This window comes from Cryptomeria japonica, chromosome 5 (assembly GCF_030272615.1).
Source record: "Cryptomeria japonica chromosome 5, Sugi_1.0, whole genome shotgun sequence".
Classification (NCBI taxonomy): Eukaryota; Viridiplantae; Streptophyta; class Pinopsida; order Cupressales; family Cupressaceae; genus Cryptomeria; species Cryptomeria japonica.
In genome coordinates this window covers 362757547-362783547 of record NC_081409.1, presented here as the reverse complement: position 1 = coordinate 362783547, position 26001 = coordinate 362757547, and the positions used below count along the sequence as shown (strand labels likewise).

Here is a 26001-nt window from a genome sequence, read left to right as displayed (position 1 = left end):
TGACATTCTGGACCACATTCTTCTCTTTACTGCCTGCTCGTCCACTGACAAGTGGCTGGAAATGGAGTTTTTCTGAGGACAGCCACCTACCAATGGAGTCTCAGACCTGTAACAACTTAAACAGCTCTGAAAAATGCTCTAAAAATGCCTTCAATCAGCTTCTAGGCAAAATCGCCTTAGGTGGAAATCAGCTGGGAACAAATTGTTAAGTCTGAAAATTGAACTTCCAGCCAACAATGGAGGTAGAAAATCTTCAGCAATGGTGGATATATCAGGTCTGAAAACAATTACTAGCAACTCCCAACAATGGCACCACCACCCAAGGAGGAAGAAATCACCATAAATGGAGGTAAAACCTCCCCAAAACAAAAATCACCCTCCTCCAAAAATGGCGCCACCTCCCACAAATCGCCAAAGTTTGAAAAATGAAGTTTCAACACACTCCAATGGCAGCCAATAAAAATCGCCTTGGGCTGGAAATGAGGAAAAATGAGCAACAAAACAATCTTCAACCCAATGTGTCAACTTGACACTTCACCAAAATTTGCCAGCTGGAGGAAAAATCGCTTTAGCAAGCACAAACTTGGCAAATATAATAATATTATAATTCTGGCCTCCTTTTAAACTTGTTTTCACCTTGAACTTTCACCACACAAGCAATGTGGGATAAAAAACTTGTACTTATACTTGCCTGGCAAAAACTGATTTGCTTCTAGAAGGTAAAATCATTAAATGCTCATTGCAAATCATTTATTAATTGTTTTTTATTTTTAAATAATCGTTGCACTTAAAAAAAACAATTAAATGTGGGTCACTTTATTGAAAGATTTAAAATTTAGATAAAAAATGACCAATAGGGGAAAATCGATGTTAATTGGGATAAAAATTTCCAACAAAATCATTAAAAAATCATTATATATCCCCTTTGGGGGAAAATCGCCCTAAGTAGGGATAAAAATCCCTATCAAAAATTCATCAACTTGCACAAAAATGGGTCCAGGGGAAAATCGATTTCGGTCTGGAATCAAAATTCCAACTTAAACTTCATCACTTAGCACAAAAATCTTCCTAGGGGAAAATCGCCCCCTGTTTGGACATTCATCCGAACACAAAAAATCATCAAAATCATCCGCAGTGGAAATTCGCCTAGGGTTTGGAATGAATATCTGCATAAAAATCCACAAAATCTCGTCACAAAAATCCTAGTGGAAAATGGATCCATGTCAGGAATCATCATAAAAGTCATCCGTAACCTTATCCACACTCCTAGTGGAAAAACGAAGGTAGTGTTGTGACCTTTTTCACACATCACCCCATTGAGAATGGGGACCCTCTCCTTTCCTGCTTTCTAGGGTTTTTGTTAGTGTCCCGTGGCCTTCCCCTTCAGTTTTGCTCAGTTCTGTCAAGTTTTGAATGGTTCGAGTCTTAAGGATTGAAAGTTAGTTTTTGCAATCCAAGTGATAACAAAGTCTAGACACCATCAAAATGCCCATAAACGCCAAAGGACAAAGAACACAATTGATTTGAGCGAATTCAAACAACTTTCTATTTTTGGAAAGTTGGCTTTTTTTTTGCTTTTTCCTATTTTTTAGGAAGTTTCATTTTTGGCATTTTTAGCTCGATCCTTGGGATGGCTTTTTTTAGAAAGTTTTCCCTTTTTTTAAGGGATGTCTGCTTTTTGCTTTTTCAGAGTGGGTACCTGTTGTGATGTATTCACACATCGCCCTATTGCAAATGGGGACCCCTACTTTTTGCTTTCTGGGGTTTGTTTTTCTAGGTCTTTTAGGGTTTTGTCTATTAGCCTTTGCATGCTGAGTGTTGCCAGAGGGATCACTAACATAGCAGGCCCTATTTTAGCTAAAGGTGAGTCAGTGAATGTTCCGGGTTAGGGTCATCTTTGAAAGTCTTCCTTAGGACAAGGTTTTGCTCTTGTTGCTAATTGTGTCTTGTTTGAGTTTGAGGAGGTCAATGAAGCTTGGTGAGTGAATATCATCTTTGAAGGTCTGAGTTAGGTCAAATTGGTGAGTGATGAAGTCTGGAATGTCATCCTGATCTTCAAATGTCCTGAAATTTGGCTAAGTCTGGAATGTCATCCTGATCCTGAAATTTGACCAAGTCTGGAAAATTGAAGAATCCTCCAAAAACTAGATTTTGCATTATAATTCCTGGAGGTCCGAAACCACTCTCAAACATCCTGACAGTATATGGAATATAACTTAAAGTATAAGTACTTAAATGTTATATTCCATACATGAATCCTGACGGAGAGACCAAAATGTCAAATTTCGCTCCTGACCCTTCCAAAGGGTCCAAAGCGAATTTCAATTTCACTGCTGACCCTTCCAAAGGGTCCAGAGTGAAATTCTCCATAAGACATTCTACTTTGACCCAAACTTAGAACTAACTCATTCTCAGGCATTATTGAGGGCAAAACACTTGTTTGGATGAAGAAATGTGAGAAATGAAGTCAAGATTTGAGCCTAAATATGAATTTCGCTCCTGACCCTTCCAAAGGGTTCAGAGCAAAATTCTTGAATGACCTTATTTTCTCACTTAGACCTTGAAATAAATGCCACTTTGAGAGCAATTTTACTTGATGATGGTTGGAGGAGGCCTAAGAAGTCATATTCAAGCCAAGAAAGGGAGGAAAAAGGTGAGAAAAGGGAGGAAAAAGGTGAGAAATGAGCCCAAGTAGGAATTTCGCTCCTGACCCTTCCAAAGGGTCCAGAGCGAAATTCACATAACCTTCATTATCTTCCTTGATATGGCCAAGTTTTGGACTTCTAAGGCATGGTTGGAGTGACCTTGAGGTGTTCTAGCCTTTGAAAGAAGGTGAATTGAGGCAATGGAGTGTGAAATCAACCTAATTTATGAATTTCGCTCCCGACCCTTCCGAAGGGTCCAAAGCGAAATTCTTAGAAGACACCCTTTCCTTCCTGGATTAGACCAAGGTCTTAGTTTCCAAGGCATGTTGTGAAGGTTTTGGTATGTTCTTGCCTAAGGAAGTGATTGGAATTATTGAAAAGTGAGGGTTTTGTCCAAGAATGGAAATTTCGCTCCTGACCCTTCCGAAGGGCCCAGAGCGAAATTGCCCATAAACCTCATTTTCTTCCTTGTTTAGGCCAACATTCTAGTTCCTTGGACATATTTGGAAGTGGATTAGCATGTCTTTGCTTTTTGAAGTGATATGATGTAAAAATGTGAAAGATTTTGTCCTAAAACTAGAATTTCACTCCTGACCCTTCCAAAGGGTCCAGAGCGAAATTCTTGGAAACTCATATTTTCTTCTTGGAGATGGTCAAATTCTTGAGTTTTGTGGCATGGTTGGAAAGATTTTGATGTGTTCTTGCCTAGAACAAGAATTTCGCTCCTGACCCTTCCAAAGGGTCCAGAGCGAAATTCTTGATAAACCTCTTTTGCTTCCATGTTTAGGCCCCAAACCTTGTTCCTTGGGCGAAGAGTGGTGTATTTTTACCTTGCAAAGAAGATTGGAGTTGAAAAGATGAAGAGTCAAGCCTAGAGTTGAAATTTCGCTCCTGACCTTTCCAAAGGGTCCAGAGCGAAATTTCACAAAACCACTCTTTTCCCTCAATTTTGTGCCGAGTCAAGTGTGGACTAAGATGAATTAGGATTGGAGATGTCTTTGGGCATAACTTTGGGTCGCTAAAAATCAACAAATGTGAAGGAATTAAGCAAAAACAAGGATTTCGCTCCTGACCCTTCCAAAGGGTCCAAAGCGAAAATCCTAAAACCTATTCCATCCTCCAAAGTTTGTGTCAAGACAAGCCTAGGCCAAGGTGAGAGAAGTTGGGAGATGCCCCTAGGATTGTCCTGGAATGGGTTTTTCTCATCAAAGATGAAGATTTTAGGCTAGGACAAGGATTTCGCTCCTGACCCTTCCAGAGGGTCCAGGGCGAAATCCTAAATAGGTCCTGTCCTTGGCCATGGTTTTTTAGCGAAATTCTCCTTTTTAGCCATGTTGAGGTCAAGCAAGTGTTGTTATGTTGAGAGATAGATCCAAAGGTGAGAATCAAGTAAGAACAAAGTGAGAGTAATGGAGTTGAATGAGGGAAAACAAGCAAGAAATGAATTTCGCTCCTGACCCTTCCAGAGGGTCCAAGGCGAAATTCTTCTAACCACCTATTTTTTTCCTTGATTGAAGCCAAAACCTTGATCCCTATGGCATGATTGGAAGAAAAGTGATGTATTCTTGCCTTGCAAGATAGATTGGAGTGAAGGAAATGAAATATCAAGTGAAAACTTGAATTTCGCTCTTGACCCTTCCAAAGCGTCCAGAGCGAAATTCTCAAAATGTCATTTTTCCTTCAAGTTTGTGCTAGGCCAGGACAGTGATCAAGGTGAATTGGACTTAAAGATGGCCATAGGCATGTGTTTGAATAGGTTATGAGTCCAAGAGGTAAGGATTTTGAGCTAAAGAATGAATTTTGCTCCTAAGCCTTCCAAAGGGTCCAGAGCGAAATTCTCAATTTCACCTAAATTGCTCATGATGAAGGTTAGGAGATGGATTCCCAGGCCTTGGTGGAGAGAGGACTAGCGTATGCTTGCCTTGGAAGACATTTCGGAGTGGAGGAGTGACAAAACTTGAGCCTAAACTAGAATTTCGCTCCTGACCCTTCCAAAGGGTCCATAGCGAAATCCTCAAAAACTCCATTTTTCTCCAATTTTGCATCAAGCTTGATGTTGGTTGAGATTAAAGGGATCCTTAGACATGCATTTGAGCAAGTTGTGGTCACAAGTTGTGAAGGTTTTGTCCTAAAATGCAAATTTCGCTCCTGACCCTTCCAGAGGATCCAGGGCGAAATCCTTTGAAACTCCTTTTTTTCATCCCGTTTGAGCTAGGCAAAGGGCTAGTTGTGAGATTATGATGAAATGAGGTCTAAATTGGCCAGGAATGCAAATTTCGCTCCTGACCCTTTCAAAGGGTCCAGAGCGAAATTCTTATAGGGCCTGTCCTTGGGGAGAATCTTGAGCAAACTTCATTTTGATGTCTTCTTGTTGACGATTTAAGGTAGAAAATGCTATGTTACAATGAATTTATTATGTGTCCTTAATCATCTTTTGGTTTGTTTTGTAGATGAAAGAAGACCAAGCCAGGGCAAGGACGACCTCTTCCAGTCCATCATCATCAAGGACATTCCACAGGCAAAAGGGAAGACTCAAGGTGCTTTGAAGCATTTGAAGACTAGGGGTGTTCAAGGAGTTCGAGTTAACCTCAAGACTTCATTCTTTCACAAGATGACAAAGAAAGGCTTCGCCAGCACTTCAAGGCAAGGTATGCTATCGGAGAAGGAAGACTTGACGATTAGAAAGCCTCATCAAGCACTTGGGAGTAAAAGAGGTACATCATTTATCAAATTGAGACAGAAAAGAGGATCAACCAAGTCACAAGCATTAGGCAAGGTGGCTTCCCAGTCATCATTCCTTCGGTTGGATTGGTCCACCTGAGTATGACCAGATTCAATGTACCTAATTTACCAGAGGCGGCACAAACTCCGATGTACCTACCCCTGCTTCCTATTGGTCCTCACCCTTGGAATGTAATTTTCTCATTGGCTAGAGGAAGTTTGTTGTAACAAACCCTAATTAGGGTTTTTATCTTGTAATCCTAGCCATTGATTCTAAATCAATCAGAGCTGCCTGTTTGTAAAGGGCTCCCTATATAAAGCCTTGGCTCCTCATTTGTAAAGGTTAATAGTTGGTAAATAGTTAATAGTGGGTGAATAGTTAGAAATAGTGAATAGTCAGTTGATAGAATAGCAATTAGAGTAGATTAGGAGGACAAGGCAAGAAATTGTTGCCATTGATTGTAAATAAACTCCATTTTCATTGAAGTTATGGTGAAGTGTGTTGTTTCTTTGTAATATGCATGGTCTCTTGTTGAATCTTCATTTTAGATGATAGATAATTAAATTCAATGAAAGAAGTTATTGAATGCACTCGCATGGAATGCACCTAGTCCAAACCACTAGCCTTTTGCTGACTGTAAGAGCGCCTTGCATGGTCAATTGGCATAGAACGAGCTTAATCCCGAGTCATAGCACCTCTGTTGTTCCCGCATTATCTTGAATGGTGATCAGTATCTGATGGAGTACGATTTGGACGTATTTGAAACATCCCTTAGAAGATCACACTGAGTTGGTGTTGAATTGTTCAGCTTGATGGTGAGACCCAGCCCAGTAGGATTCCATCTAGTCATTCATCCATCTTCTCGCATTCTAGGTCTTAGAGTAGACTTCCTGAACCTTGTATCTTTTGCCATTTCTTTATCTTCCAGTTAGTAAACAGGACTTGTGATTCCAGCAAATCAGACGTTCAGGTCGTCAAAAGTAAGTCCCCTTGTGATTCCAGCAAAATCACATCGTACCGCAAAGAGCTTATCCAAACGTAGAGAACCTACATAACAGAACCTTGGAGTTTCTTTGATTGATCCTTTAGCAGTCGGGAAACTTTGTTCAAGAGAGGATAAGGTACCTTTAGGTATTTTATTTTGTGTTTGGTCGTGTACAAAAGACACATCAACATGACCTAGTGTTTGCACTAGTACCACTGGCCTACATCGATCGCAATCGAATTTTTTTAAGTTTTGACCCAAAAAGCTAAGTTCCTACATTTTAGGGATCATGGCGCGTCGAATGGGTTACTTGAGTATGGGTTCCAAATATCATGTTAATCTGGCTAAAATTGAAGAAGTTATCAATTTTGATGTTTTCCAGGTATCTCTCTAAGTCTGGCTAATCATGTTTGGTGTCGAATGTTATGTCAGGAGCCTCACAAAGTCCGCCCTCATGGAAGGGAAGCGTGGTTGTGACCTTCTTAAAGTCCGCCCTGCTGTAAAGTCTGCCCTATGGAGATGGAGACTCACAAAGTCCGCCCCATGGATGATGGAGAAGGTACAAGGAAGTCAACAAAGTCCACCCCTTGATGGAGAAGGAAATTCTCAAAGTCTGCCATGTAGGAGAAAGTCCGCCCAAGCAATGTGGTGTGAAGCTAGTAAAGTCCGCCCAAGCAACTCCGTTGATGAAGAAGGTCCAAGGAGGCAAGAAAGTCTGCCCAAGGTGATGAGTGAGGGTGCCTAACTCCAAAAGGTTCACCTTGTCAAAGTTGAAGGAAGTTTCTAAGTGTTTGGAGGTCATAGCCATGGTGCAAAGAAGCAAAAAGTCCGCCCTCCTAAGATCATGGATCAAAGGTCCGCTTTGAAATGAGAGTTTAAGGTTTCTCAAGTTTCTCAAAGTCCGCCCTAAGGTGAGATAAGAAGCAAGTAAAAAGTGCATAAGTCTCACAAAGTCTGCCTAAGGAGATGGTGAGTGGTGTGTGAACATGAGGAAGTCCGCCCTCCTACAAAGACCTGTTGTGACCTAATCACACATCACCCCATCCCAGATAGGGACCCCCCCTTTGCTTTTAGGCCCTTTTGGTCGTTTGGCTTCTATTTTTGTGTGTGTTAGTGGCAATCTCTTCAATCCCTCTTGTTGGGACGTTCGGGGGTCAGTTAGTGCTAATCTGCTTCTCTGTCAGGCGAGTTCTGTGAGGTCTAAAGCCTGTTTTGTTCTTTTTCTAGGGTTTTGCCTTCTGTCCTAGATTTTAGGGGTTCCTGTTAGGGTTTCGAGAAAACTGAGCATACGACTGGAGTCAAGATCCTTCAGGGCACCTCCCAGCAAAATTTGAGCCCAAATAGAACAACTTTCTATTTTTAGAAAGTCCCTATTTTTTAGGGATTTTTTCAAGTCCCGAAATGTCGCCATTTTGCCAAAAATCAAACTTACTATTTTTAGTAATTTCTATTTTTAGTAAGTTTCTATTTATAGTAAGTCATTATTGCACCCGGTTCAGGGATCTAACACTGACACCTGGAAAGTTTCTATTTTTGGAAAGTTATTATAGGCAGGGCTAGTCAGCCAGAGCGACAAGGATCAGGCATTCACAGGCATTTCTATTTCCGGAAAGTCAGATAGCAGTCAAAGGTGGCCAGAAATGGGTCAAGTGTTGGAAATCCATGCCTAAAATGGAAAGCTCGGGAAAACACTCCAAAAACACAGAAGGTCAAAATAAGCTAAGTCTGGAAGTCATTCACAAGTACAATTTTCCGCCTCTCCATGGACATGGCAAAAATGCGCCCAGGTCAGGCCTGGGGCGCTGAAATCAAGAAGGCATTCATAAGTACAATTTTCCGCCTCTCCATGGACAGGGTGAAAATGTGCCCAAGCCAAGTCTGGGGCGCTGAAGCCAAGGAGTCATTCACAAGAGCAATTTTCCGCCTCTCCATGGACAGGGTGAAAATGCGCCCAAATTAGGTCTGGGGTGCTGAAATCAAGAAGGCATTCACAAGTACAATTTTCCGCCTCTCCATGGATAGGGTGAAAATGCGCCCATGTCTGGGGCGCTGAAACCAAGGAGTCATTCACAAGAGCAATTTTCCGCCTCTCCATGGACAGGGTGAAAATGTGCCCAAGTCAGGTCTGGGGCGTTGAAATCAAGAAGGCATTCACAAGTACAATTTTCTGCCTCTCCATGGACATGGCAAAAATGCGCCCAGGTCAGGCCTGGGGCGCTGAAATCAAGAAGGCATTCATAAGTACAATTTTCCGCCTCTCCATGGACAGGGTGAAAATGCGCCCAGGTCAGGCCTGGGGCGTTGAAACCAAGGAGTCATTCACAAGAACAATTTTCTGCCTCTCCATGGACAGGGTGGATATGCGCCCAAGCCAAGTCTGGGGTGTTGAAATCAAGAAGGCATTCATAAGTACAATTTTCCGCCTCTCCATGGACAGGGTGAAAATGCGCTCAAGCCAAGTCTGGGGCACTAAAACCAAGAAGGCATTCACAAGTACAATTTTCCGCCTCTCCATGGACAGAGCCAAAATGCGCCCAAGCCAAGTCTGGGGCGCTGAATCCATGAAGGCATTCACAAGTGGAAAATTCATGAATCCTTGGCATGGTAAAATTTCACCCAAACAGAAAATTTGAAATTTTGCCTAAGGCACGGATTCCAAGGAGTCAAGGAAGAATAAAAAGCAGAAATTCCCCTCGGGCGAATTTTCAATTATGCTATTTTTAGACATCAAATCCCGGCCAAATATGGAAATTTTTATAGATTTCGAATTGGGACGAAATTCCCCATCCAATAAACCTGACTCCTAAAATTTAGGAAGATCCCTAAAAAATAGGGATATGGAGAAAAGCCGAGAAAGTTCCTTCGATGGCACGAGATGACAAGTCGGAGTGGAATTGAGCAAATCCCGAGAAAAATCTTGCAATCTCCCTCCAAAATTGGAAAGTATGGAATCAACGAGTTGGCAGGAGGAATCTTCCAAGTGTGACGCATGGCTGGGAGCATTTAAGGAAGGTTCTAAGTTTGAACTCACATGCATGGGAAACTGCCTTGCATGTCGTAGTGATTAAGGAAAGTATGACACGCCATAAATACAGTTACTAATTTGATGCCTCTTGAGAATTCTATATAAATTGAAAAAAAAACATTTCATTTTTCACGTGCGAGATTCAGGAAAGGAAGAGTGAAGAAGTGAAAAGTTTTTTATACTTAGTCTCTATTTCATCATTTTGAAATATTCCCAAGATGGCGGAACCTAGCAGGAAAACTACTATCTCCAGGTAGGCAATGATCAAAGCAGAGACGAAGGGTTTTCTTCCCCATTCTCAGTTGAATTCAAGATGGGAAGAGATCAGTGATACCAACTTCGGCACGTTCAACTGGCTGCATTCAAGATAAGAATGTTCGGAACTGCAGGACACAATCCATCTCTGACAGCTATCAAGATTGTGAGAAGTGGAATAGTTGCAGTAGTTGGCTTTCCTCCCGCCATTCAATGCCCAGATCTAGTCTTGGAATGTGTAGCACGTTACAATCTGGAGCGGAGGACGATCTCAACGCCAGACGGCAAGTTACTGGCAACATTGACTCCAGAGGCGATTGGTGAAGCCTTCAGAATCCCTTCACATTACTCCATGACATATAGGACCAGCAGCGGAGCCCAAGCAGTCTATGAAGCAGGCCCCACCAGGTGTGCTGATTTGATCAACAAGCAATGTTTGCTGAAACCTAGAGTACACGTTTCCAAGATGCCCAAAACTCTCACAATCTTCGAGTTCAAGCAGGAATATGTGGACATGATAAAAATGTTGAGCAGAGTAATGGGATGCTCACGCACGGTGAACTTCGAGCCTTGGATGTTCTTCTACATTGGCGAGATCATGAATTCTAATACATTGATTGACTGGGCTAGATTGATCAGCCACTACTTGCACGAACAATCGAAGAACCTGCAGGAGAAAAGGTCTCAGTCCTTTTTCATGAGTTCCTACCTATTCTATATGTTGGCACGAAGGCGTGGATTCGATGGGCTGCCAGCAAAAGGAATCATGGGCTGCGGGCCAGCTCAGCTAAAGGTGCATGAATGTTATCCTCGGCTACATCTCCACAACGTGAATTCTTACAAGTTGGCGAATGACACCTTCACCATGTACTTGACACGACTTATGCAAAATAAGTTGCACATGAGGTTGTCTCCGCAAGCAAGTGCTTTGGTCCAGAAGTATGGCGCCGCATTCCTGCAGTTCCCCAAGTTCACCTACATCAGGATGTAGGGTTTCTCCTTCCAGTCTTACAAATTGCCTAGATATCCGTCAGATAAGCTTATATTGCTTGAGCTCATGAGGCAATTGACTGCCTACGATCAGCTGCAGAAGAAGAAGAAGAAGCAATCTATTGAATTTCCAGTTGTCTTGGGGGATTTCATGGACATATGCCCAGGATTGGAGGCCGCTGAAAGTGCAGCGAGTGAGTTGGCATTCTACTGACTACCATTTTACACTTCCAGGGCCCAATATGATCCTTACAGCCAGATCAGGAAGGTTGCCGGTGTCAAATTCATACATAGATTTCACTTGGAGGATTACTGGGCCGGTGCCGAGGATGACTTTGAGGTTCGGAGAAGAATGCACTCCAGATTGCCCCTCGACACCATCAGAATAAGTGAGATCCATCAGGTGCCAGACCAGGTGAAGGAAGACTCAGATTTGATGCAACCCGAATTCGAGAGGATAAAAGATCAACCTATCCTGTTGCCAGATTGGTCGGAGCCTGAGGTAGATGATTTGAACATTTTGGCTAGGCCAGTGCTAAAATTCACTAAGCACTGGATTGATAGGCAGACAAGAAAGTTGGTTGAAAACCATGTCCCTCTGACATACCAACTGATGGGAAATCTGGATTCTCACAGCGAGGCAACTGAAGACTCTTCACAGGGTCAAGCAGGAAGAGAGGCTCGGATAGACAAAGGAAAATGTGCCCCAAAGAGGCCAAGGATAACAAAGACGAAGGATGCCCAACAGGAAATCCCGCGCGAGGTTTAGCAGGAAGCCCAGCAGGAGGAGCCTCCACAAAAGAGAACAAGGATAGGAAGGGAACATTCACCAGTTAGCTCCGCGAGCGTACAAGAAGTAGAAATGTTCCTGCATCCTGTAGGCCCACTTCCAGGAAACGTTCCAGCACCTGATATACTCAGCATCAATGCTTCACAGGGCCGTCATCAGCCAAGAAGTCAGAGGCAAGAGGTTTCCCCGCACCTGGAAGAAGTTCGCCAGGATAATTTCATAGAGACTATCCTTGGCGAAATGGAAGAGGAATCTCAAGAATGGGAGCATGTAGAGGATTACAGCCATTCCATCCCCGTGCCGGGTTGGTTGGTAGGCAGATTGGGAAATGAAGCAGGAGGAGAGCCCAATCTTGCTCAGGAATTAGAAGAATTATTGAAGAGGATGGATCAGCCACCGGAAAGAAAGGCCCCTTGGAAGTTTTCCAAGGTAGTCAGGGAAGAATCCGGAGCTTGGACCTTGCACATTGTTGAACCTGTGGTGGATAAGGATAGGAGTGAGATTAGGCAAGAAGATTACGTCATCAGACAGGTGGATCTTGGCCATGCTTCCACCAGTCAAGTAATGGAAGATTTCGACGATTCTTCCTTTGCCATGAAGGAGAAATTGCTGAAGTCAAAAGCAAAGTGTAAGCGGCTGAAGGAGGAAAACGAACTTCTATGCGAGTATGTCAGGAGTTTCAAGAAACCCCTCAGGGAACCAAGTCCTTCATCCACTCCCCCTCGCTTCCTTCCCAAGGAAGTAATTGATGATGCGAAACTTACAAAGGCAATGGCACAGAATTCTTGAGAATGGGTAGAGGATGTTTATGTTAAGGCAGGGAAATTTGTAGAAGATCTAGCTTAGCTCCATTCAAGGTTCATGGCCCTCCTAAGTAGGTTGGAAACGGCGGAAGGACTATGGGAAGATGTTGATGTCTACCAAGACTTAACCATTTCCCGACTCAGGGCTCTGATGAGGACTCCAAGGCAAACACTGGTAGACGGGAAAGTAATCCAGGAGAATGAAGCCTACGACTTTCCCCGATGGTTCTACGCCATCTGTTCAGGGAAGAACACCTTTGATAAATTCAGCATTGATTCCGTCACCTTGAAGGAATCTATCAGAGGGATACAGGAAGAAATCCTCAGTGCCATGGAAGCTTTATTTTCAAGGAAACTCAGCGACGGGGGAATAACAGTAAATTCCTTGAAATCCCAGTTACATGATTTCTTCTTCGTCGGTTCGTTTCCCAAGGAACATTTTGCAAATGTTTCTTCATTCTCCGATATGATGAAGAAAACACAGGAGGCCATGGCAGATTGGGAAGGTTTCTTTTCCAGAAGCGAAGAGGAGATTGCCTTGATGGAATTCAACATCGAGAATGTGCCAAGTGTCTCCATCGGAGAATTGGAAGCCGCCGTCGGTAGGTTCATTACTTACGCCATTAATGAGCGAGATAATGGTCGTCCGTTTTTGGACGAAAGTCTTTTGATTGAACCATGATGGCGTATTTATGGCTGAAGAGAACATTGACTAGACGCGGGACCGGTCAACGCATGCCACCACAGGATAAGGGAATCTTCTTGCATGTCGTCCTCTCATAATGGTTTTATGACGGATTCTTCTTGCATGCCGCCGTCGCTTGGAGAGTGATGGGCATTTATGACGACGTTATATTCTGGGCATGATCATCATCATGGGCGCTATTTTAGGCCCTTTTAAATTTATTGTAAGTGGGCATAATGGGTTATTTAATGCAGATTCTCACCTTGTTGCATCATGTGTGGAGAATCTTTTGGGCAAACCCTAATTAGGGTTTTGCATGTAATCTGGGTTTGAGGCCTATATAAGGGGGTGACCCCCTCATTTGTAGTCAGGAGAGACTATCGTCAGAGATTGTTGCTAAGAGTTTTTGAAGCAAACACTTAATACATTGTTCAATTGTTGGTGTGTTCTTGTGTTGTTTTGGAACTCGCATGGTCTCGTTCTCTTCATAGATTAGATTTGTTTTTTCATGCAATTAAATGAACTGGATTTGATAGGATCGCTTGTTGCCAAATTTGTGCTCATACTTTTGGTATGCAGCTGATTGTTGCATACCGTGCAAAGTTAGTCTGAGCCTCATTATAAGTGTATGTTCAACTTCGATTGTTAGAAGAGATTGTTCTATCTGATGGTTTCTTTTGACGATTTGAAAATCTTTAGCACGCCCCCTGAAGATTGCACCGCCTTCGTGTAAGTTGTGCTTTGCTGGCGAAGCGAAGCGCGGTTGGATTTTGCACAAGTTTGTCCCGTCTCCTTGTTCCTAGGATTAGATTACCCTTTAGTTTATTTCCCCTCTACCCTATTCCTATTTACTTTCTGCATATTTCATAATCCGAAAATCTAAAACTTAGAACTTCATTGCAAATCATCCGTGTCAACAAAGTCCTGAGCTTACATAAATATCTCCGACATACATAAGGCCCCTTGGATTACCAGCAATCACATTCGCCAACTGAGTCACACCCGTAGCATAAAGGAACCTTGGAGTCGATTTGTCTGAGCTTCCTACAAATATCAACATGCAATCGCACTTTGATCAAGAGAGTGAAGTGACTGTTAGGCAACTTTATTCTGTGTTGGATGCCGTCATAAAAAACACGTCAATAGAATTGGCGCTAGAAGGAGGGCGTGTTTTCATTTGAAGAAGAAATTTTGTTGTTCAAAGAGGAAATTATGACTCAAGATGGTGCTACCTGGCACTAGAAGTTCACCTCTTGTTCTATGGTCTGGTTTGGGATTTGACGATCATCAGGAGGATATCATTGCTGACTTAGCTAATTTTGCTCAGAAGATAAGTAGAAGTGAAGAACAGTACAACGAAATTCGGCTGGTGTTGCAAGGAGAACGAGAGAAGGCTATTGAGATCGCTGTTGAGATTGAAAGAGATTTGCTCAACCAAAGGTTTCCACTTGCTCCACGTGCTCCCCGCCGTCGGTGATCCAAGAAGCTGGAGCATATTAATTCATTCTCACCAGAAAGACATCAAAGGATTCTGCGATCTACCGCAGGAGCAAAGAAATTACAAGAGCTTACATTCCAGCCAAGACGTGGGAAGAAGGAAACCGCATCCTCAAGTCAAGGTTCACCAAGTGTCGAAGATCTTACCCGTTTGTTCCAGACTCCACCATCACAGCGTTCAATAACAAGAGTAGCTACTGTGGGTATTCAACAGAGATTCACTCAAGCACCAACGCAACCAGTTGTTCAGCAGCAGCCGATACTTGCAATGGCACACCACCACCAACAACAACAAGCCCCAAAGCTGAATTGGCGCCTTGTGAATGCCTCACCACTCGCTTCTTTCGTAGCATATCACGACATGCCAAAGAATCCGAAACACTTCTGCACCATGTTCCACATTAATGATGTCAATCGCACTGCTGAAGAACATATTAAAGTATTTGAAGACATCCTCCAGAATCGGGATATCCGGCACGAGGATGTCGCTTGCCGGCTATTTCCATATTCTTTGGGCGAAGAGGCGTTCTATTGGTACATCAACTTGCCGGTGGACTCTATTGGAACTTGGCAACAAATAAAAGACACATTCTTGGCCAAATTCAGATTGCCCGTCTCCCCAGCAGAAGTATATCGACAATTTATCGAAGTAAGGAGACAAGAACGGGAGCCAATTGGCGCCTTTAATAACAGATTCCAAAGAGCCTACTCCAGGCTACGCTCCCCTTACAATGTGAGTGATGAAGCTGCCCGAAATATATACTATGCAGCACTGGATTGTTTCACCTCTATGTTCGTCCAGCAAACTAACCCCGTTGACCTGAAGGCGGCCTATGATGAAGCTTTCAAGTTAGCCTACGATCACCGGCGACTGCTGCAGGAACGACGCCTTACAATCCGCAAGTTGGCGTAGCAAGTTATCTCCCTGCCATCAATCCAGTTCCTGCACCAGCCAATCAATTAGTGCCGCATCCGGGGGCCCCAATGTCACAGGCCCCACCATCGAAGCCGGTCTATCTACATAACACAGCCACTCCATCCAGGACTCAGGAGGAAAGAGATGACATGAAGGAACTGATAGAGCAAGTGAAAAAGTTGTCTATTGAAGTAACTTACCTTAGAAATCAGAATAACCAGATGCAGAGCATGCAGAGAAATCATCAGCCGTACCAAGGAGCCAACAGAGGGTACCATAATAACCCTCTGAATCATCATGAGAACCATCAAGGACATAGTGTCGGGCATCAAAATAACAATCATGGTTTTCAGAATAACAATAATAACCAAGGATTCCATAAGAAAGCATGGAACACGGCACCAAATAATGGGGGTGTGCCTTCACCGCTGGACAATCCGCCACCCTCCGACAGTAGACTTGCAGATAAGATATTCCTCACAGAAGCTGCCCTGTCAACTTGGTGTAGGCTACACAACACCAGCCACCATTTTGAGCTACAGTGTCATGAATTCCAAGTAGCTGCTGATATTTTCCGGCAAGAAATGAGGAATTCTGAGGGTCCTGAAAATCCTCCAACCACGGGATATGAGATAGTCCCAACACAAAGATATGACGAGGCTCTTATCCTAGAGGATTTCAGATTCCCACCTGAATTTGAAGATTACACGCCGCCACAAGGATCTTATAGATTCCCACCAGCATCGGCAAATGGCCCCGTGGAGGCCCCAAGGTACCATGGATCCTCAAAGGTCTCGCCTGACGAACCTCAGGTTAAAGATGGATACATCTTTCCTCCATTGAATAATAGTGTTTTGGTGGAAGCGGTTGGCGAAGTTCAGGCATTTCAACAAACGAATGGAAATTCCGCTCCAAGGGCATATCAGAGAAATTATCAGAACCATGAGCCCCTCACGTCTTCTATCCCTTCGAATAATTTCTCAACTCCGCCAAATCCCAACGCCAGCAACGTTCCTGGTCCACCAAAGGATTCACCAGAGTATGGACAAGCAGCCGCTCCTCAGAATGAATGAGTCCCACCATCCGCTCAACCTACAGAAAGGAGACAACAGGAGAATCCTCCCAGGGAGGAATTGAAAAGATTAAGCTCTTACATTCTGGAAGAGTTCAAGAAGATTAAGATAAGCTTGCCTCTGTTCGAGCTAATGAAAGTCTCTGAGGTGAGAGAGTCTTTAGATGATTTACATGGTATTCTAACAGCCTATGAAATGAGAATGACAAAGTGATGATGAGTCAAAAAGAGAGAAGTTGCTTTTAAGGCAACTAAAATTTCTTGGGAAATTCAAAGGAAAACTTCCTCTTTAATGTTTTAATTGTGGGAAAATTGGACATTTTGCTGCCAAATGTCCTTATGCTAACAACGATGAAGAAGATGGGTTCAAAAAGAACAGTTTGCTTATAAATTAAGAAAGTTTCAAAAGAAATAGAAAAGTTTATATATTAAGGGAGAAAGTACTAATTTTGATGCTAGTAATTCTGATTCTAATGTTTGTGAAACTTTGTTAATGGCATTAGGACCATGTGCTACAGGTGATGTTGATTCTAACAGTGTTGCAGAAGGAGAAGTGGATTTGGAAGAAGAGCATGTTTGTGCTTTAGAAGAGATTAGCATATTGAAAAAGGAAAGGTCACAACAGTTGAAAGATGCAGAAGCCAAAAATTAGATTATCACTAATTTGAACGTTGAACTTGAAGAAGGTAAAAAGCAGGCAGAAATGGTAAAATCTGAACTTCTAAAAACTGAATATTGTTCAAAACTAGAAAGTGAACTAATTTCTTTAAAAAATGAAATTGAAAAGTTAATTGTGATTTTAGAAGAGCAAGTTAAGTTTGGGAAAAGTTCAGAATTGTTAAGTGAAATGTTGGGTAAATAGAGACAAAATAATAATCAGTCAGGTTTGGGGTTTGAGAAAGGTGAAAGTTCTAATAGTGCAAGAGTTAACAGTTTTGAATCTCACAGATAGAAGAATTGGTATTCTAGAAGGTCTTATTCTTTCTATGGCTACTGTAATTTTTGCAACTATTTTGGTCACAAAGCAATCCGTATGTTTTTGGCATTCTCAGTTTATAAAGACTTTAAAGCCTGGCAGATGGATGTTAAATCAGCTTTTCATAATGGGTTTTTGGAAGAGGAAGTTTATATGGAACAACTAGAAGTATTTGTGTGTGCAGGTAAGTTTGCAGGCTCAAAAAGGTCTTATATGGTCTTAAATAGGCCCCTAGGGCATGGTATTCCAGACTTGATCAGCATCTTCTACAACAGGGTTTTCACAGAGGTAATGCTGCTAGTAATTTGTATTTCAAATCTATTGAAAATCAGGTGTTTGTTGTGGTAGTATACGTTGATGATATTATTTTTGGTGGGAATGATGAAGTTTGTAAGGATTTTGCTAATCAAATGCAACCAGCATTTGAAATGTCTATGATAGGGGAGTTAGCATATTTTCTTGGATTGCAAGTTTCACAGTTGGATGCAAGCATATTTTTGTCATAGACTAAATATACCAAGGAGATGCTTAAAAAGTTTCAGATGGAGGACTGTTAGCTAGTTAGTACACCTATGATGATGGGAGTAAGAATGATGACTCACTAGTCATGGATCAAATAGAATACAGGTCAATGATAGGCAGTTTATTGTATCTCACAGCATCAAGACTTGATATTATGCAATCTGTTTGTATGGTTGCCCGTTTTCAGGCTGCTCCTATGGTGTCACATCTTAATGCAGTTAAAAGGATTTTCAGGTATCTCAAAGGTACTATAAATTATGGTTTATGGTATCCTAGGACTGATGATTTTACTTTGACAGCATAAACAAATGTCGACTGGGCAGGTTGTGTTGATGATAGACGAAGTACTAGTGGTGGTGCATTCCTTTTGGGAAATAGGTTGGTTGCATGGTTGAGCAAGAAACAAGATTTCGTCACTTTATCTACAACCGAGGCAGAATATTTTGTTGTTACCTCTTGTTGTACACAGGTCTTGTGGATGAAACAAAGCCTCACAGATTTGAAGGTGGTATTTGATTTTCCAGTTTCCATATTTTGTGATAATTCTAGTGCTATTAACATTTCCAAAAATCTTGTTCTTCATTCTTGCACTAAGCATATCTCTATCAAATATCCTTTTTTGAAAGAAAGGGTTGCTGATCATGAGGTTTGTCTTGAGTATGTAAATAGTAAATACTAAACAACAATTGGCTGATATCTTCACGAAGCCTCTTCCTACAGCCACTTTTGGACTTCTTCGTGCACAGCTTGGGGTTGTGCCTTTGTTACATTGAATTTGGCTACAAATTGGTAGCTACCTAGGGGGAGTATATTTTTGTTTCTATCTTTTGTACCCCATCCCTTTGCCATTGATGTCAAAGAGGGAGAAAATTTGGTGGTTGGGTTTGATTTATGGAAGTTCAGATTTGTTTGGTGTTGCTGATTCAGATTCTCCTTTTTGTTGAGATCAATGTCAAAGGGGGAGATTGTTAGACATTTTGCCATTGATGTCAATCACAAGGCTTCGATCATTGAAATCAATAGGCTCTATGATACTGTTCATTTTAGTGGTAACGTGCATCCCTCTCCATAGGTTAAGATTCACAGTCAAATTTGTGATTGTTATTGCATTGTTTTGTTGCCCAAATTATTGTATTGCAGAAATAAATACAGACATGTATTACCTCTTAAACTTGCATTTGGTATTCACTTCAGCATCTAAGTGTGGTTCAGATCAGATATTCTATGTGGATTTCGACTTCTGTTTCAACCTTGAGTTTTGGTGATATTTATGGGAAGTTATGGAAAGAAGACAGTACATTTGATCAAGTATTTAAAACGTATGAATTGGTTTTTTGTTGGTCGATTCGGTTAAGGCAGGTTTATCGAACTCTTTCTTGTTCTTTTCTTAATAAAGAATAAGAGTGACTTTATAACAAAACTGCTTTTGTTCAACAATGTCATTAACTAATGACAGTTATAATTGATTGGCAAACTGTCTGTTGGTTTTAAATCAACTTAGTGGCTACAACTTCTTCACCGATATGATGAAGAACTTTTCATTGCTGGTAAGATATATATAATATGTTGATTGTTGTATCTTGAGAAGAAGTTTTTTGAAATCAGTGAAAAGAGAAGTGTGAAAGAATCGGCACTTAATGATTATAAAAACCATTCTATGAAAGTTCAATAAAAACTTTCTGTTTTTGCTTTATGAATGAGAAGTGCAGTTTTTGATAAAAAAGCCTTGATAAGGCTGAGAGAGAAGTGTGTGACTAAGGCTGAGAATTGATAGAAGATCAATGAATGTGTATCGCTATCAAAAGAGGAATTACTGTTTGCAATGGAAGTGCTGTTCTGGTAATGAAATTTTCAGATCAGTATAACAATATTTTGTACTTTGTTTAAGCATATTCTGAGTTTGTGTAAACAATTTTTTGTTTGCAAATCACTGATACAGTTGACAGCATTTAGTTATTAAAAGTTTACTTGCAGATCTTTACTATCGAAAGGAACTATATTTCTGATATATAGTTGATATATCATCTGATATTTATGATTCATTCTTGATATTCATGATCCATTCTTGATATACAATTGTTTTGAAAAGACTATTGGTTGGTTGCAGATTTCACATTAACAGCATACAGATTGTTACCAACTGCAGATTTATATCCTCAAAGGCAGACTTATATCAGACTCAGGATATTTTCTAGTGCACTGTTGTTTCAGACTATGTCACAAGGTTCGAGTACGAGTTTGAGTTTGGCAACAATGAAATTCAGATGAAGTTCGACAAGAGAAAAAATTCGAAAAAAAATTCATGATTAAATTTGCCTTATATAAGTTTTAAAATATTAAAATATAAATATTTAAATTTTAATTTAAATATTATAAATATTAAATATATTTATTTAATATTTTAATAATTAATCATTTAAATTAAATATTTTTTGTTTTCTATTAATTATAAGAGAGTCTATTACATAAGAGCACAATGTCCGAAAGCAGCACAAAAAGCAGCTAGCTATTCCTGATAGCAGCCATATCCCCCTTAATCCCACAGCCAAAAAAATAGAACTACTGCATATTCTACTGTCCTGGATATACAAAGTCCTAAACTATACATCACTGATCGTTAACCAAAAGACCTCCCCCCTAAACTGACTATATACATCATGTACATGTTACTAGAGAATTATTTCTGCATACGGGGAGCTGGAATCTCCCATTGTTTCCATCCATGCTGTCCATCCTAGTGGTCCATCACACCATTTCAGCTCTTTGCCTCAAAGGATAGGGTCCACGTACGGTGGCACAACTGGAATTGCCACTGGTATATTTGGCACTTGCCCTTGCCTGTTTCTATCCTTCTGTGCTTGCAACTCTCTAATGAAGTTCGCCTACCCCTCCTCAAATGGAGATCTCTCCTCCGTAGTCCTGGTCCAAGAGAAGCCATGCGAGGCCTCCCATGTGAAAACTCTAGTGTGGCCATCATGAAAGCAACAAGAACCAATAGAGAAAAATAGATAATATGCTACAAAACCTACTAGATATGAATCAAGACCATCTTGTAGGAAGTTCTCAAATTTCCGGCGGGCTAATCTCACAGTCACTGTAACCTGCACACCAATGTTATAAACAATGAGTCTCCTCAGAGACTCAGTAAGGGATCTATCTTGCCATTAACGACATTATCACTCCTGAATTTCCAAATAAGCCATAAAACTTCTAAGGAAAAAATAGACCAAAACAAATTTGCAACTTTTTAAAGGCTTTGGACACTACCCGTAATCACCTCCTCAACATGAGAGAGAACAAAGTAATCATCAGCTAGAACAACATAGACAAACTTGGCTTTGAGATTAGGCAAGGAGGATCCATTAGGTCATTGAAAAGAAAGAAATCTGGAATTATCAATTTGAAGGGAGCAAGCATCTCTCAAAACATAATAGGTTTTGCGGTGAGAAGGGGGGATGTGGAAGTTATCCATGATATCATTCCAGCTCAAAAGTTGGCCGTTATGAAGAATATCAACAAGTCTATTAATGCCTCTAGAAGCCCAGTTCTTAGTTGAGCAACCTTGCAATAGGGCAAGGGGTTTGCCATTGTATTTCAGATTCCACCAAATTGATCGTTCACCACAGATCTCCCCATCCACTCCTGTTATACCATTATTGGAGATGTGTCTCCTCATGACCTCCCAAGCCTTCCAAATAGACTTGAACACAATGGATCCTGAAGGTCTAATATCAAAACTTCCTGCAAGTATATCACAAAGTGAAAGTCCTTTCCATAGTGAACTTTTTTTGGAAGTAGCCATGGAGAGATTATGTCTGATCAGGACCTTCCAGGGCTCATTGTAACATGCTAAAAATTTGAAGGAAACATTTATTCAAAAATGTAACTAACGGAAACGAATGTAACTGCTGCAAATATAGCCGTTAACATAATCATTGCAAAGTAACATAAAGGAAGAGTTTTTTTTTTTTTTTAAGATAACAATAACTGAAAGTATTTCCATAGATCTAAACTAAACATAAACGTAAGATAAGGAAGTAATTAACATTACATTAATTGAAAGAGCAAGGGTTTAGAAGGTACTTTTCATCTGATGCTAACTTTTGAACTTAACAACTTTATCAAGATACTAGTGAGGAGGGAAAGTATCATTAGGGCGCTTTTCCGCGCAACCACAGACTGCTTAGTCCCCCGTGCCATATCCAGTTGGATTGGCTTGGCCCTTCGCAGGAATGTAACGAGAAGATGAACTCAATGCGATCTGAATTGAAGATAATCCTACACAAATCCCTAGTCGGTCATACCCTATAGGTTTCCCCTAACTGGTATGACCTCTGACTGGATTGTGTATCTGGATAACATACTGGTTGACGTTTACAAAAGTATCGTCTCCATGTCTGGAGTTTTCTAGGTTATTGCAAACACGCTAAAACATGAAGTCAATTGTTTAACATCCTGCTAGGTTGGAATGAATTCCTCTAGGTGACCAAGTCCTCAAATCTGTCTCTATGCTACTGCATTCTGACTCTATGAGGCCCATCGGCTACCATACATGTTTGGACTCAAGCTTTCCCTGTTGTTTAACAAAATCGAGATGACTTATTCTCTAAGAATGAAATCCTTCTTGACAAACCTTACATTAATTTAATACAGAAATTCATACTTGTGCCCTTGAGCTAGCAACCTACTCTTTCATGGGAACAAGGTTGAATCCAAGTTTAATGAATATGTAGAAATCACTGACCTTCTTCTTTTCATGAACCAAAGTTTTGTACAAATATACCAGCTTGGAGTACAATAGTTGAATAGTTCGTAATCCGCACAATCTCAATGCTATTTACATAAGGAAAGTAGCCTATACTTGACCTTTATTAACTGACATCCGCCATTAAGTTACAAATGATTAACAAACGGTGCCCTTTTTGCGCAATAAGGTTACATGAATCTCAATCATCATTAGTTCACCACAGATTGGCATATTTGATTTTATCGACTGGTACTTTCGTCATCCTGAGGTTAAAGACCTTATTTTATTTAGATAAAAATTGTTCCCTTCTAATTTCATTGAAGCATGGTTAAAATTGAATTACTTCCTTAGTGAGGGAAAGATGAGATAGACGACACATTGCCAACACCCCCATCAATATTAGTTTCTATGTTTTGTGCGTATTGAGAGCATTCTTGCTGCTACTATACTGTTTAGAAAAACTATTTATATTACTTGAATGTCAACTGCATTAAGGTTGAGGAGCCATGTATTTCTATACATAGGACTATTAGCTTAAAAAACATTATAAGCTCCCTTGCCTATCAACCCCTTATCAAATAATACAAGGCATCAACGGAGATAACAAAATAGCTGGTGCTAATGGGCACCCCTGCCTGATGGACCTAGACAGGTCAAAGTATTCAGACTTGCATCCATTAACCTCAACACATGCTCTAGCATCCCTCATCAAGATATTCACCATATTACAAAAATGCTCCGGAAAACCCTAACTTTCCATCATCATGTGCACAAAGCTTCATTCTATTTTGTCATAGGCTTTTTCAAAGTCTAAAAGTAAAAGAGCAGTGTCCTGATTAGATTCCTTAGCCCAATGCATGGCCTCCTAGCATGTGAGTAAATTCTCAAGGATATACCTACCCTTGACAAAGTCTGTTTGAGTAGGGCTGATAAACTTAGGAAGAATGTCTTCTAATCTTTGTGCAAGAACTTTGGCCAAGATCTTATAGGAGACATTCAACAAAGTTATGGGCCTCCAATTTTTTATTTGAGTTCTGTCTGTAATGTCCCCACTTCTTTAGTTGCTATTCAGGTGTATAGATTTGCCTGTCAACCATCTCCGCAAGCAAATTCACAGTGTAGGTGATGATTGGTTAGCTAAAGGGGACCAAAACTTAGTCAAATTTTGCTTTGGTGAGCTATTTATAATAAAACTTTATAATTTTGTGTTATAAAGCTACTTTTTTTAAATTTAGAAAAAGTTAATAAAAAAGTAACTTAATGTTGGAATAAGTAACTTTATATTAAAAGTTACCTTGCACACTTCCCTAGGATGTTTTTAATATCTTAAAAGGTGGTTATTATTTCATGATGAGATCCCCCCTCAAATTGGCGCCACATTTAGGGAGAAAATGATTCCAAGGAATCTTTAAAAGATGCCAAAAGGAGTTCGATTTAGGGTTGAGGAGATAAAAGAGCCTTGTACATATCATTTGGTATGATTGGAGATTGTTATTTTTTGAGAGTTATTTGCATTTGCAGGTTTGCAACGCTTCTTGTAGGGTCTGAATTGAGTTTGAAGAAGAAAATCTTCAGATTTTGGGTGAGAGGACGAAATCCCCCTCACCACGGTGCCATCGATTTTTCCAGGAATGTTCATATTTTGCCAATAAGGGCCAATAATCAAAGTTTGAGAGCAGCTACAACAGGGTTATAGTCTGAATATCAGATCTGAGCAGGTTTTGGGAAGTTATTTCAGAGTTTGTGGCATATTGTGGACAACCATTCTCTCCCTAGCTAAATCGTACCACTTGGAGCATGTTTGGAACTTCAACAAAATAAATTAAGGGGTTTTGCATCAGTGTTTTAATACAAATTTCATTGTTAGCAGCAAATAAGAAGAAATCCATTGCTTATTTGGTAAAATTGGTTCATACTAGAGCTACAGGAGCAAATCTGTGGGTAGAAGACACACCAAATTGGAGTTTCTCCTGGGGGAAATTCAGGAGGTGCATTGGAATAAGGATTTCTTCACTAAATTGTTTTAGATAATTATCCAGTAGGTGAATAAAGTTCTCAGGGGTCATTGGTTGCAGCTGGAGGTGCTTCATTCATTCATTTCACCTATTCAGGCCAATAAGTCACCCTCTATTCCCAGCGCTGGACTTCTGGTAGGCCGTTGTTGGCTTTGATTGTTGAAGATAATCATTTACATTCATTTGTTTAATGCTGATAAATAAAAATCAGAAGTCTGAGATCCATTTTCAGTCAATTATTTTATGTGTGGTCATTGTTATTCATTTTGCATTGTCAATTCCCAAAGCTTAAATTTTAAAAAAACTCGAAAAAAGCATAAAACTACAAAAAACGCATTTAAAAACCAAAATTCCAGCCGCTGGTCAAAGAAATCAGACTTAGAAAAATATATCAGATTGTTTCAATCAGCACTCGACATCTTTCACTGTCTCCCTCTTTTGGGATTACCTTAATAAGTCCTTTATTGATTTCTTCTCCTAAAGAACCTCTAAGGATAGCATGATATACCTGCAGCAGATCACTCCCAATCCAATCAATGCATTCCTTGCAAAACTCAATCGGTAGTCCATCCGGCCCTGCGGCTTTTCTATTGCTCAGGGTCCTAATAGCTTCCTTAATCTCTTCCAGAGAGAGCTCTCTGTCCAACAACTTAGCATCCTTTCTACTAACTCTCCTTGGGATAATCCCTTTAATATAGTTTCTAGCATTGGCTTTATTCAATTGATTGTCCTCAGATGAGAAGAGGTTTTGATAGTATTGAGCAAATGCTCTGAGGATAGTTGCTTGATAAGAAACAACTGCTCCATCAACATTGATACTTTCAATACCAACTCTGGCTTCCTTGGCTTTAAGCAGCTGGAAAAAATATTTGGACCCTTTGTCTCCATTTTCAAGCCAGTTAATTCTTGCTTTAGTCCTAGCCCCCTAAATCCGCTTATTCTATATTCTTCGCAGAGAATCTTTTGCGAGATATATTACCTCTTGAGCCTTCTCATCATAAGGATTACTCTAGACACTTTCTTTAGCCTTCTGTAGGTTCCAATGAGCAAGAGTCTCCTCTCTCTTATCATCCTTAGCCAATTTTTTTCCCACTGTTTGAAACAAAATTTTCCAGCTACTAACCTTCTGTGTCCATCCCTGAATGGGGCTGTTATGTTTGCTATTGTTCTTGTTGAACTGACTGATAATATAGACTGCCTGTTTCAATTCTATCTCCTCCAACAGACTAGTATTGAGGGCAAAGTTCTCCTCATGACACAATCTTCTAGGAGAAGCATGACTAAAAGAAAGTTGAGCTTGAATAGGATTATGGTCCGAGAGAGTATAGGGGGTGACTCACAGAAAATCTCTCCGGA

The 26001-nt window shown here is 40.7% G+C and overlaps 1 protein-coding gene across 10 annotated transcripts in view; it reads left to right on the top strand.

The window, feature by feature from the left end:
* Positions 1-26001, top strand: part of LOC131034615 (uncharacterized) — a 226015-nt gene that overhangs the window by 17233 nt on the left and 182781 nt on the right. The window contains exons 3-4 of one of the 10 annotated variants that reach the window (XM_057966186.2): positions 16904-17071; positions 17546-17649. The exons of 6 other annotated variants lie outside the window; for them this stretch is intronic. The gene's annotated coding sequence lies outside the window, so the exon portion shown is untranslated. Of the gene's footprint in view, positions 1-16888; positions 17072-17545; positions 17650-18369; positions 18389-26001 lie in introns of those variants that run through there. 3 more of the 10 variants (XM_059221464.1, XM_057966200.2, XM_057966194.1) reach the window with 3 other exon arrangements.